The following is a 12,217-nucleotide window of genomic DNA, read 5'->3' as shown; positions in this document are numbered from 1 at the left end:
ATAGTCCCAGCTACTTGGGAGGCTGAGGCAAGAGAATCACCTAAGCCCAAGAGCTGGAGGTTGCTGTGAGCTGTGATGCCACAGCACTATACCAAGGGTAACAAAGTGAGACTCTGTCTCTCAAAAAAATAAATAAATAAAAATAGCCAAGCATTGTTGCCTGTAGTCCCAGCTACTTGGGAGGTTGAAGCAAGAGAATTGCTTAAGCCCAAGAGTTGGAGGTTGCTGTGAGCTCTGATGCCATGGCACTCTACCAAGGGTGACATAGTGAGACTCTGTCTCAAAACAAACAAACAAACAAACAAAAAAAAATCCCTTTTCTTTCATTGCTAAACTACGAATTTGAGCATATCTAATACGAGTTATCCATGCCATATCACTAACAAAAATCCCTTGATAGTTACTATACTTTTGTATGCCCTCTAGACTCTGTAGCACTTATGAAAAAGTCTGACAAGATTAAAATTTCAGTAAATATTGTTAAGAAAGTATGTGGGCTTGGCACCTGTGCTCAGTGGTTAGGGAGCCGACCACATACACTGGGGCTGGTGGGTTCGAACTTGACCTGGGCCTGCTAAATAACAATGACACCTATAACAAAAAAATAGCTGGGTGTTGTGGCAGGTGCCTGTAGTCCCAGCTACTTGGGAGGCTGACACAAGAGAATCACTTAATCCCAAGAGTTTGATAGAAACATATGCCAATTTGAAGAAAGGGAAGAAAACAAAAAGAAATGAAATTTAGAGACCAGACAGTGCTAACAATGGAAAGACTTTCCTGTAAGAAAGTGGAGTAAGTATGAGAATTGGGTTTGAAGTAGTCCCTCATGGAGTTGTGGGAAAGACTTGACAGTCTTCACATCTCTGGTGTCTTAAAGAAAAAAGTTCCAACCAAGATGTAATTTTTTAAAAATTATTGTTTCTCGGCTCAGGGCCTCTAGCTCAGCGGCTAAGGTGCCAGCCACGTATAAGAGCTGGTAGGTTCGAACCCAGGCAAGGCCTGCCAAACAACAATGACAACTACAACCAAAAAATAGCCAGGCATCGTGTTGGGCACCTGTAGTCCCAGCTACTTGGGAGGCTGAGGCAAGAGAATAACTTAAGCCCAAGAGTTTGAGGTTGCCATGAGCCATGACACTATGGAACTCTACTAAGGGCAACATGGTGAGACTCTGTCTCAAAAAAAAAAAAAAGTTTATTGTTTCTCATTGACTTAATTTGGTGGTTTTAAAAGTCTTCCCTACCAGCTGCTAACTCACTCACCTGAAAACAGATTTCTTCTCACATCCCCTTGCTCTAGCCAAGGTTCTTTCCCTTGCTCCAATAAGGAAACCACATCTGGCTTAGAAATGGAAAGACCTGCTTGCAGAAAATCAAATAAATTCAAAATTAGTCCTTGAATCCTAAGAAAAGAAGGACCATGAAAAGAAATGTTAGATATAAGTATGAGAAATTTCTGAAGATTAGGTGCAGTTACAAGCTCCATCTTTAAAACTTTTTTTTTTTTTTTTTTGAGATAAGAGTCTCACTTTGTTGCCCTCAGTAGAGTACGGTGGCATCACAGCTCACAGCAACCTCCAACTCTTGGGTTTAAGAGATTCTCTTGCCTCAGCCTCCCGAGTAGCTGGGACTACAGGCGCCTGCCACAACGCCAGGCTATTTTGTTGTTGTAGTTGTCACTGTTGTTTAGAAGGCCCAGGCTGGGTTTGAACCTGCCACCTCTGGTATGTGGCTGGCATCCTAACTGCTGACCTACAGGCTTTTGTTGTTGTTGTTGCAGTTGTCATTGCTGTTTTAGCTGGCCAGGGCTGGGTTCAAACCTGCCACCCTTGGTATATGGGGCCAGTGCCCTACCCACTGAACCATAGGCACTGCCCTAAAACTAATTTTTTTAAAATTCCTTATCTTCCAGCCAGATAATAAAGATTTACAATAGCCATTCTAACAATCAAATTCTGACTTGAAGAACATGAGGAACAATACTTACCCAGTGAGACCAGATGGCCATAGTTCTCCAACATTACACATCTATACAAATCTCTCTGTGCAGGCTGAAGCCATTTCCATTCCTCCTGGGAAAAGTCTATGGCTACATCTCTGAAAGTCACTGGCCCCTGAAATGACAAATAGATATCTGCACAACTAGCACCTATGCCTGCAAAGATTTATAGGGCGGCGCCTGTGGCTCAGTGAGTAGGGCGCCGGCCCCATATACCGAGGGTGGTGAGTTCAAACCCAGCCCCAGCCAAACTGCAACAAAAAAATAGCTGGGCGTTGTGGCAGGCACCTATAGTCCCAGCTACTTGGGAGGCTGAGGCAAGAGAATCGCCTAAGCCCAGGAGTTGGAGGTTGCTGTGAGCTATGATGCCACAGCACTCTACCAAGGGTTAATAAGTGAAACTCTGTCTAAAAAAAAAAGACCCATCAAGGAGTAAAATCAGTCTCACTATGGAGGAAGGGCAACGTGTAGCAGCAGTGGCAATGGGAGTTTTCAGAATTATGAGTAATTATAACTAGGAGCCTAACTTTTGTGTTTTGCTATACAAATGGAAAAAAGGAGAAAAAATATAAATGATTTGTTCTGAGACAATTTACGATCTTATTCATGATAAAGGATTGAATGAGTGCATAACATGGATTTTTGACTTTGGTTATAAAAATTCTTAAGATCTAGCTCACCACCCATAGCACAGTGGTTATGGTACTGGCCATATGCTCCAAGGCTGGTGGGTTCAAACCTGGCCCAGGCCAGCTACATAACAATGACAACTGCAACAAAAAGATAGATGGGCGATGTGACCGGCATGTATAGTCTCAGCTATTTGGGAGATTGAGGCAAGAGAATCGCTTAAGCCCAAGAGTTGGAGGCTGCTCTGAGCTGCGACACTACAGCACTCTACCAAGGGTCACAAAGTGAGACTCGGGCTCAAAAAAAAAAAAAAAAAATTCTTAAGATATTATTTCATGGCTCAGTACCTGTGGCTCAAGTGGCTAAGGCGCCAGCCACATACACCTAAGGTGGTGGGTTCGAATCCAGCCCAGGCCCACCAAAACAATAATGACAGCTGCAACCAAAATATAGCCGGGTGTTGTGGCAGGCGCCTGTGGTCCCAGCTACTTGGGAGGCTGAGGCAGGAGACTGGCTTGAACCCAGGAGTTGGAGGTTGCTGTGAGCTCTGATGCCACAGCACTCTACCCAGGGGGATAGCTTTAGGCTCTGTCTCAAAAAAAAAAAGATATTATTTCATTAATAACAATAATTATTCCATTATGTTTAATAAGCACTCTATATTTTCTTTAATACCAGTCTATATTAATATTTATTATTAATAAATTATTGATATTATTAATCTATATTAATTAATATTAATTATCAATTAATTTATAATAAATAAATAATTGTTAATTTATAATTAATAATTTATAAGCAACAATAATATTATTACTATTAATTAATTATTAATTATTAATTAATAATCTATATTAATATAGATTTATATATATTAATATAGATTTGGTTAAAATTTCTTCAGGGTAATAACTTGTTGTTCAAACAGGGCATGCAATCTCAAGTTTTTCAGTTATCTCCTACCCTGAAGAAATCGCTGTAAAACTTTTTTTTTTTGAGGCAGAGTCTCACTCAGTCACCCTCAGTAGAGTGCTATAGCGTCACAGCTCACAGCAACCTCTAGCTCCTGGGCTTAGGCAATTCTCTTGCCTCAGCCTCCCAAGTAGCTAGGACTACAGGTGCCCTCCATAACGCCTGGCTATTTTTTTGTTGTTGCAGTTTGGCTGGGGCCAGGTTCAAACCCACCATCCTTGGTATATGGGGCCAGTGCCCTACACACTGAGCTACAGGCGCCGCCCAGCTGTAAGACATAGTGGTAACTTTAGCAATGTCACAAAGCAAAAGAGATAAACTATAACATACATGGATCTCCCCAGAAAGGAATGTAACCTAAAGCTTCTTCTCTCAAGACAAGGGAAAATAATAAATAACCCCTTGCTTTGCACCACTTGAGTGATTGACATAACTTATAAGGCATGAATGGAAATTTAAAAGATCCCAAACTAGCTGGGCATGGTGGTTCATGCCAATAATCCCAGCACTCTGGGAGGCTGAGGTAAGTGGATCACTTGACCTTAGGAGTTTGAGAACAACCTGAGCAAGAACAAGACGCCATCTCTACAAAAATAGAAAAATTAGCCAAGAGTAGTAGCAGGTGCCTGTAGTCCCAGCTATTCTGGAGGCTGAGGCAACAAGATCACCTGAACCTAGGAGTTTGAGGTTGCTGTGACTTGTGACACCATGGCACTCTATCCAGGGCAACAGAGTCAGACTCTGTCTTGAAAAAAAAAAAAATCCCAAACTATAAGCAAACCCATATGTATGGCAAAGTTATATTTTAGTTTTCAAATTTAAAAAATAAGCAGTAAAACACTGTTGACTAATAAAGGAAGCTCATTCCTACAGTAAACAATCAGATCTGCAGCAGAGGTAGAAATCAAATTTCTCAATAAAACTCAGTCTCCGAATTTGGAGACAAGTAGGAAAAAGATTGGACAAAGAAGTGGAACTAAAAATGAGGGAATAATTTGGAATGGCCACCCTTGTTTGTTTTCCCTACCTCTTTGAAGCACAATTACCAGCCACACATTTAGCCCTAGCTAGAGTAAAAATAATCAGTGTTCCTTGCTAAAGGAATTTAATGTGATGTCTGAAAAGTGAGTTCTGTGTTTTGCTCACTGCCGACCCTCCCAGACATAGGATGGTTATGTGTAAGGGTCACTTAGAGAGATTGCAAAAATACAGACTACTGGACCACAGCCCCAGATTTCTGATTCAGAAGGTCTGAGGAAGGGGTCAGGAATCTTCATTTCTTTTCTTTGTTAAGACAAGGGTGAAGAAAGCTTACAACGTAGAATACTTTCACCATAGACAGTGAACAAGCCTTCATTCCCCAGGGCAAGTAGGCAGAAGCCTAAGAATCTTCGTTTCTAATAAATTTTCAAGTAATGCTGATACTGCTGGCCCATGAATCACACTGTGATGGGGGTGTTGAAAATAAATATGGAGGGCGGTGCCTGTAGTTCAGTGGGTAGGGCTCTGGCCACATACACTGGGGCTAGTGGGTTCAAACCTGGCCTGGGCCAGCTAAAACAACAATGACAACTGCTACCATATCCAGGCGTTATGGAGGGAGCCTATAGTCCCAGGTACTTGGGAGGCGGAAGCAAGAGAATAGCTTCAGTCCAAGGGTTTGAAGTTGCTGTGAACTGTGACAGCACAGCATTCCACCAAGGGCAACAGCTTGAGACTTTGTCTCAAAACAAAAAAAAAAAAAAAGAAAGAAAGAAAAGAAAGAAAGAAAAAGAAAATAAATATTGAGTAAAAACAAAAAAAGTTTGAATAAACGAACGAAGGGTGGGTTCGGCGCCTGTAGCTCAACGACTAGGGCGCCAGCCACACACAGCGGAGCTGACGGGTTCGAATGCAGCCCGGATTCGAATCCAGCCCAAATCCTGCCAACAAATATTGACAACTACAATAAGAAAAATAGCCGGGCGTGGTGGCGGGTGACTGTATTCCCAGCTGCTTGGGAGGCTGATGCAAGGGAATGGCTTAAGCCCAAGAGTTTGAGGTTGCTGTGAGCTGTGACACCCCAGCACTCTACCCAGGGCAACAACTTGAGACTCTGTCTCCCCCCTCCAAAAAAAAAAAAAAACCGAATTAAGGGCAGCTAGAGTGAGCGAGATAAAGTAAAACGCTCCTCATTCTAATGTTAGGGAAAAGCTGAGGCGATGTAACAGCTGTCACCCTACTCTCTAACCGTAAAATACGCTTGCCAGGTCAGAAACCCCGCTTCCTGTCAACTTTGTCTTCTCAAGCACCAGCACCTGAAGAGGAAAAGTAGGAGGCAGTCTCAGGTTCTGCCAGGTGGGTAGTTTCAAGAGAAAGCAAGCCTATATCCATGAGTCCTGAAAAGTAAGGCTGGCTTCATTAAGAAAAGAGGAAACAGCAGCTCACCTGAGACATGGCTCACAAAAGGGACTGCAGAGGGCAGGAAAGTGCAAAACAGCAGACCTGACGGAGAGAAAGGAGTCCTGAGTGAACAGGGGCCCGAGTCCTCTCGAGCTGGGGGTTCCCGTAGTCGCCACAAACACAGAGAACCTGGGGTGCCCGGGGCACCCAGAGCCGTTCCTTTCCTGCCAGAACCTTGGGTCAGGGGACCGTAACCCCAACCTGCATCCCCAGCACCATCTCACTTAACCGTGGCCACCGGACGGCATGTTCCATCGGTGCTATTTGCTAAGTGTTTCCAGGCTCCGGCCGGGATCACCGCCCCTCGCCATCCGGCCGCGCTCCCGTTACACCAGGCGGGCGCCTTTTACCTGCCTCCGGTCCGACGCGCCTAGACCCTCGGCTCCGCCCCGAGGACCGCGCCGCGAGGGCGCCGGGAACTGCGCCTGCCAGCCCCTCAGGGACCCAACAGAACAGGCCGCTGGCCTCAAGGAACTACACTTCCCAGAGGTGACCGCGGCCTCCGTGAGGGAGACACTCCCCGAGTGCAAGAGACGCGGAGTGTGACCGCCGAGAACTACACTTCCCAGAACCCACGCGGCCTCCGTGCGGGGCTAGGGCGAGGGAGAAGGTTTCCCGCCCTCCTGTGACTCCCGAGCAACGCAGAAGCCGTCTGCAGGGAACCAGGCTTCCCAAAGCCGACCGCGGCGTGCGCCTGAGCCTAAAGCTGCCACTATCCAACTACACTTCCCAGGACCGACTGGGGAGTCAGCGCTTGCATCTAAAACCTTTGGCTGCAGAGGACTATAATAGCCAGAATCTCACAGCGCATCGGGACAGTGGCCTGAGTTGAATACATTTCCGTGTGGCGTGGCCCAGACTCTACTTAGCCGGGGGACCGGGAAGGGCCTCTTCTTCCGGTGAACGCAGCTCCAGGGCAGCCCCGGATTTTCCATAAACGCAAGTGTGGCGCACAACCCCAAACGCTGGAAAGGGGAGTCCAAACAACTAGGAGCTCACTAGGTCCCAGCGTGGTGCAGAGCCCTGTCCTGGGCACATGGGGAAGGGAGTCTGGGACACAAAACCAGACACATCCCTATCCTCAAAGACAATGAATTTGTTTTGAAACACATTGAGAGTGATTGTATATGTGTTTAACCTTCACTACTAAGGTAACCGACTCCGAAAGCCAAAAAAAAAAAAAAAAAATTATTATTTTTATAGTTCTCTTATGTTTCAAGTACCCAGGCTAGTTTAAGTTTGCTGGCAAAGAGTTTGTAACTTTCTGTTGCACTAATGCATTCCCTTTTGAGTTTTTTCCCCCAGGAATGGCAGAACCTCCTTGCCGCCAGGCGATAACTATAGACCCTTACACCACCTTTCTGTCCAGGAAGGACAAGTGGTTCCCAACCCCAGATAGTGCCCAAGGACCCACTGAGCCTACACATAAGGCTTTAGAAAATGACCAGTATTAACCCTTACCCCATTATAATACTAAAATCCCTGCACGGGGAGGGATTTATCCACCTTTTTTTTTTTTTTTTTTTGTGGGACATATGTACTAGCATGGCTCCTCACTGTGTTTGCATGCTCAGTACTCCAGCCCAAACACGCAATAATGTTGACTTCCCTCGTGCGTTATTCATTTTCACCTCCATAAAATCCCCTTGACCCTATTGTTCTGGGAGTCGGATCCGAAGGAGTCTGTGCCCCTCCTGGCAGATGCATCTCTCCTGCACCAAATCCTTTCTTCCGTTTCAATCCTAGTTGTCTCAGTAATTGTCTTTCTGTGCAGGAGCAACATGAGCCCCCTGCCCCCTGTGGGTTCATTAACACTAATATTGTCCAAATCATGATTTCTAACCTGAAATCTTGCCATGACTACACTATGTCCATGTCCCCAAATCTTTTCTTTACACAGAAGTCAGCCTGATTTGTATAAAGCAATTCTAGTCATATTCCTCTGCTTTACACAATTTCATGGCTTTTAATTGAGCTTAACTAAAAGCAAAAGTCCTTAACATAGTCCACTGCATATTCTTACCCCTGTCTTTTCAAGCTTTTCTTACATGACTTTCCTCCTTTCTGGTTGTGCTAATCTTGTTTCCCCAAATGTCACACATCTGAGGACTTGAGCATGTTAATTTTTTCTGCCTTAAAAGTTGTCTTTTTTTTTTTTTTTTTTGAGACAGAGCCTCAAGCTGTCCCCCTGGGTAGAGTGCCGTGGCATTACAGCTCACAGCAACCTCCAACTCCTGAGCTCTAGCGAGTCTTCTCCTGCCTCCGCCTCCCAAGTAGCTGGGACCACAGGCGCCCGCCACAACCCCCGGCTATTTTTTGGTTGCAGTCGTCATTGTTGTTTGGCGGCCCGGGCTGGGGATTTGAACCCGCCACCTTAGGTGTACGTGGCTAGCGCCTTAGCCGGTTGAGCTATAGGCGCCAAGCCATTAAAAGTTGTCTTTACCTTCACACCATAACTTCATTAGTTCATTTCAACTCATCCTTCATATTTAAGCTCAAGCAGCTTACTCAGAGAAGTGTTCTTTGATACCATTGTAATCTGTGAGTAAGGTCCCAATCGTCACATGTGTACTCACTAGCATTTACATAATGTGTGGTTATGTTTATAATTACATATATTTGTGTGGTTATGTTTTTAGTAATTGTCTACATTACTGGACTAGGAACACTGTCTATTTTGTTCATCATTATTCTCATAATAACATTGATACTACTTAGTACAGGGTGAGGGCTCAATGATTATTGATTGAATGAATGAATGACAGATATTACCAAAATTTTATTTTGACATATAGTGAGATAAAATATCTTTACTTTTTATGAAAAAATACATTTCATTTATTGATTAGTTCTTACTCATCTTCTGTGAAATAACTGTTCATAGCCTTTGCCCATTTTTTGGTTAAGATCCTTGTGTTATTATTCATTTGTAAGAATTCTCTTTGTGTAGTGGGATTTTATGCCTTTCATATATATGTTGGAGATACAGCATATGCTTACAAGTCATTACTTAAGTTTTCCCTTGTATTTGGGTGTGTCTGAATGCTATAATTAAATTTTTATGCATTCAAATCTATCCATGAAGGGAATTGTCTTTAATTAGTTTCTCAACTTGACTGTTACTGGCATATACAAAGGCTACTGATATGTGGACATTAATTTATGCCCTGAGACTTTACTGTATATCTTGATAACAGCCAGAAAGAAGTCTTGTGGTTGAGTCTCTTGGGTTTGTTAGGTATAAGATCATATCATTGGCAAATAGCAGGAGTTTGACTTCTTCTCCCATTGGATACCCTCAATATCCTTCTCTTGCCTGATTGCAGTGGCTGTAACTTCCAGCACTATGTTGACTAGTAGTGGCAATAGAGGACATCCTTGTCTGATTCCAGTTCTAAGTGGAAAAGCTTTCAGTTTTACTCCATTCAGTATGATATTAGCTGTGGGTTGTAGATGACTTCCATCAGTTTTAGAAATGTGCCACCTATGCCTATATTCTTAAGTGTTTTTGTTAGGAAAGGCTACTGAATTTTGACAAATGCTTTTTCTGCATCTACTGAGAGGATCAGTTGGGCTTTGGTTTTGCTTCCATTGATATGGTGAATTACATTTATGGATTTGCACATGTTAAACCAGCCTTGAATCCCTGGGATGAAGCCTACTTGATTGTGATGTATAATTTTTTTAATGTATAGCTGTAACCTAGTTGCTAAGATTTTATTGTGTAGCCAAGCCACATTAAAGGTTGCCATAACTTTGTTCTTGATTGAAACTTGTCTCAATGTCCGCAGTAAGGGATATTCCTTTGAAGACCCTCTGGAGAGATTAGAAAAACTAATCTGGTGGGAGGCAGGCACTGAAAACAGAACTTGCTGTGGTCAGAAATTTCCTGGAAGAGACCTGAGTAGCAGTAAGTCAAGATAAGGTTATTGTGCTGCTAATTTAAAGATTATGTCTGTTCTTTACAGATTATGTCTGTTCAAAGAATACTTTGTTCTTTGAAGCAAAAAGAGATAAATAAGACTCGTGTTTTTTTGCGACTTTATTGTATTGTAATTTTAAGATTATGTGTGTACGTGCAGAATGCTTAATTATTAGGGTATATAAGTGAGTAAGAAATAAACTAGGGTCGCTGCATGCCTGGGAGAGCTGCAGTCCTCTTCTCTTCTAAGACATTCTGACTGCTAGTTTACCTCTGCAACTCCAGCCGGATCAATTCACGCACATTATTTTACTTCTATATTCATTGGTGAAATTGGTCTGTAGTTCTCCTTTTTAGTTGGTTCCTTTCCTGGTGTTGGTACCAGAGTGTTATTTGCTTCATAGAACATGTTGAGGAAGATTCCTTCCTTCTCAATGTTTTGGAAAAGGTTCTACAGTATAGGTTTAAGCTCTTCTTTGAAGGTTTCATAAAATTCTGGTGTGAAGCCATCTGGTCCAGGGTTTCTCTTGTTGTTGTTGTTGGAAGTTTTTTTATTGTTTCTTTAATCTCAGTGCTTGATATTGATCTATTCAAGAGATCTATTTCTTCTTGGTTAAGTCTAGGGAGATGGTATGATTCCAGGTATTGGTCCATTTCTTCCACATTGCCAAATTTCTGTATATAGAGTTTCTTATAGTGAAGATAATTTCTTGGATCTCTGTGGTAACTGTTGCTATTTTCCCTTTTTCATTTCTGATTGAGGTTATTAGAGATATTCCTTTTCTGTTTCTAGCTAATCCCGCCAAAGGCTTATCAATTTTATTTATCTTTTTTTTTTTTTTTTGAGACAGAGTCTCACTATGTCACCCTCAGCAGAGTGCTGTGGCATTGTAGCAGGAAACTGATGCAGACAGAAGACTCCAGGCACCAGTTGATTAGAGGAAGCGGGTTTATTTGGCCGGGGGTACTCAGAACACCAGTGTGTTTCCCAAAACCGAGCCCCACGACTCAATCCCATGCCTCTCTTTTATCCACTTTTCAGGGTGGGAGTGCACGTGAGGGTCATAAGACAGAGAGTGAGGGTCATAAAATAAAGAATGAGACATAACATCATAGATTACAATCTAGGCCCCAAGTATGTCAGGGGAGAAATGCGCAGACAACGGAAACGTCTGTGGCTTGGCTGAGGCCTACACAGGGTGGCCAGGACAGACTCTCTTGAACTGCTTTTTACTTTTCTCACCTCAGCATCACGGCTCACAGCAACCTCAAAGTGTTGGGTTGAAGCAATTCTCTTGCCTCAGCCTCCCAAGTACCTGGGAGTACAGGCACCTGCCACAACCCCCGGCTATTTGTTGTTGTTGTTGCAGTTGTCTTTGTTGTTTGGCAGGCCTGGGCCAGGTTCAAACCTGCCAGCCTCAGTGTATGTGGCCAGTAACCACTGAGCTACAGCACCAAGCTGATTTTAGTTAACTTTTCAAAGAACTGACTTTTTGTTTAATTAATTTTCTGAATGATTCTTTTGTTTTCAATTTCACCTATTTCTGACTTATTGTTGGTTATTTCTTTTCTTCTACTAGGTTGGGGATTAAATTGCTCTTCCTTTACTATTTCATTAAGATGATTCATTAAGTTGTTGATGTGCACCCTTTCATTCAGCATAAGATTGTTTAATTTCCATGCCTATGTATGGGGGTGAAAATTTCTTTTGGAGTTGAGTTCTACCTTAATTGCTTTGTGCTCTGAGAAGATACAAAGTATAATTTCAGTTCTTTTAATTTTGTTGAAGTTTGATTTGTATCCTACAATGTGATTATGTTTTGGAGCATGTTCCATAGACTTATGAGAAGAACATATATTTCTTAGCCTTGGGATGGTGTGTTGGTGTGTTCTGTAAACGTCTATTAAGCCCATTTGTTCTAGGTTTTCATTTAAGTCCCTAAAAATAATATATGAAAAACTCTTTCTTTCACCTATGATAAATGGGTTGAAAAACAGTAAAACAATATATAAAATGAACAGGTCAGATGCTAACCATTATGCATGAGTTTGTCTCTTTCAGGTCCCTGCCCTGATTTACTTTTACAGAAAAGTGAAATAGACTCTACAAATGCCTCTAACAGGTCACACCTCAGTAAAATTTTGAGGATGGACCTTGGGTCTATCACAACAGAATAAAAAGGTTTCCTATTAAAAAGAGAAAGAAAGAAAGAAAAAACACCCAAGCTCCAGTAGATGAGCCAGCCTAAAAAA

At 42.7% G+C, this 12,217-nt stretch overlaps 1 protein-coding gene across 1 annotated transcript in view; it reads right to left on the bottom strand.

Annotated features, from left to right (window-relative positions):
• ZNF140 (zinc finger protein 140) overlaps positions 1-1,418 on the bottom strand; it is a 21,434-nt gene extending 20,016 nt beyond the window's left edge. The window contains exon 1 of the mRNA XM_023514961.1: positions 1,263-1,418. The gene's annotated coding sequence lies outside the window, so the exon portion shown is untranslated. The remainder of the gene's footprint in view (positions 1-1,262) is intronic.
• Positions 1,419-12,217: the final 10,799 nt, after the last annotated feature.

The sequence above is a fragment of the Otolemur garnettii genome, unplaced genomic scaffold (assembly GCF_000181295.1).
Source record: "Otolemur garnettii isolate 467f Iridium unplaced genomic scaffold, OtoGar3 scaffold00062, whole genome shotgun sequence".
Lineage (NCBI taxonomy): Eukaryota > Metazoa > Chordata > Mammalia > Primates > Galagidae > Otolemur > Otolemur garnettii.
The sequence above is the reverse complement of the archived record's forward strand: the minus strand, read 5'-3'. Positions and strand labels throughout refer to the sequence as shown.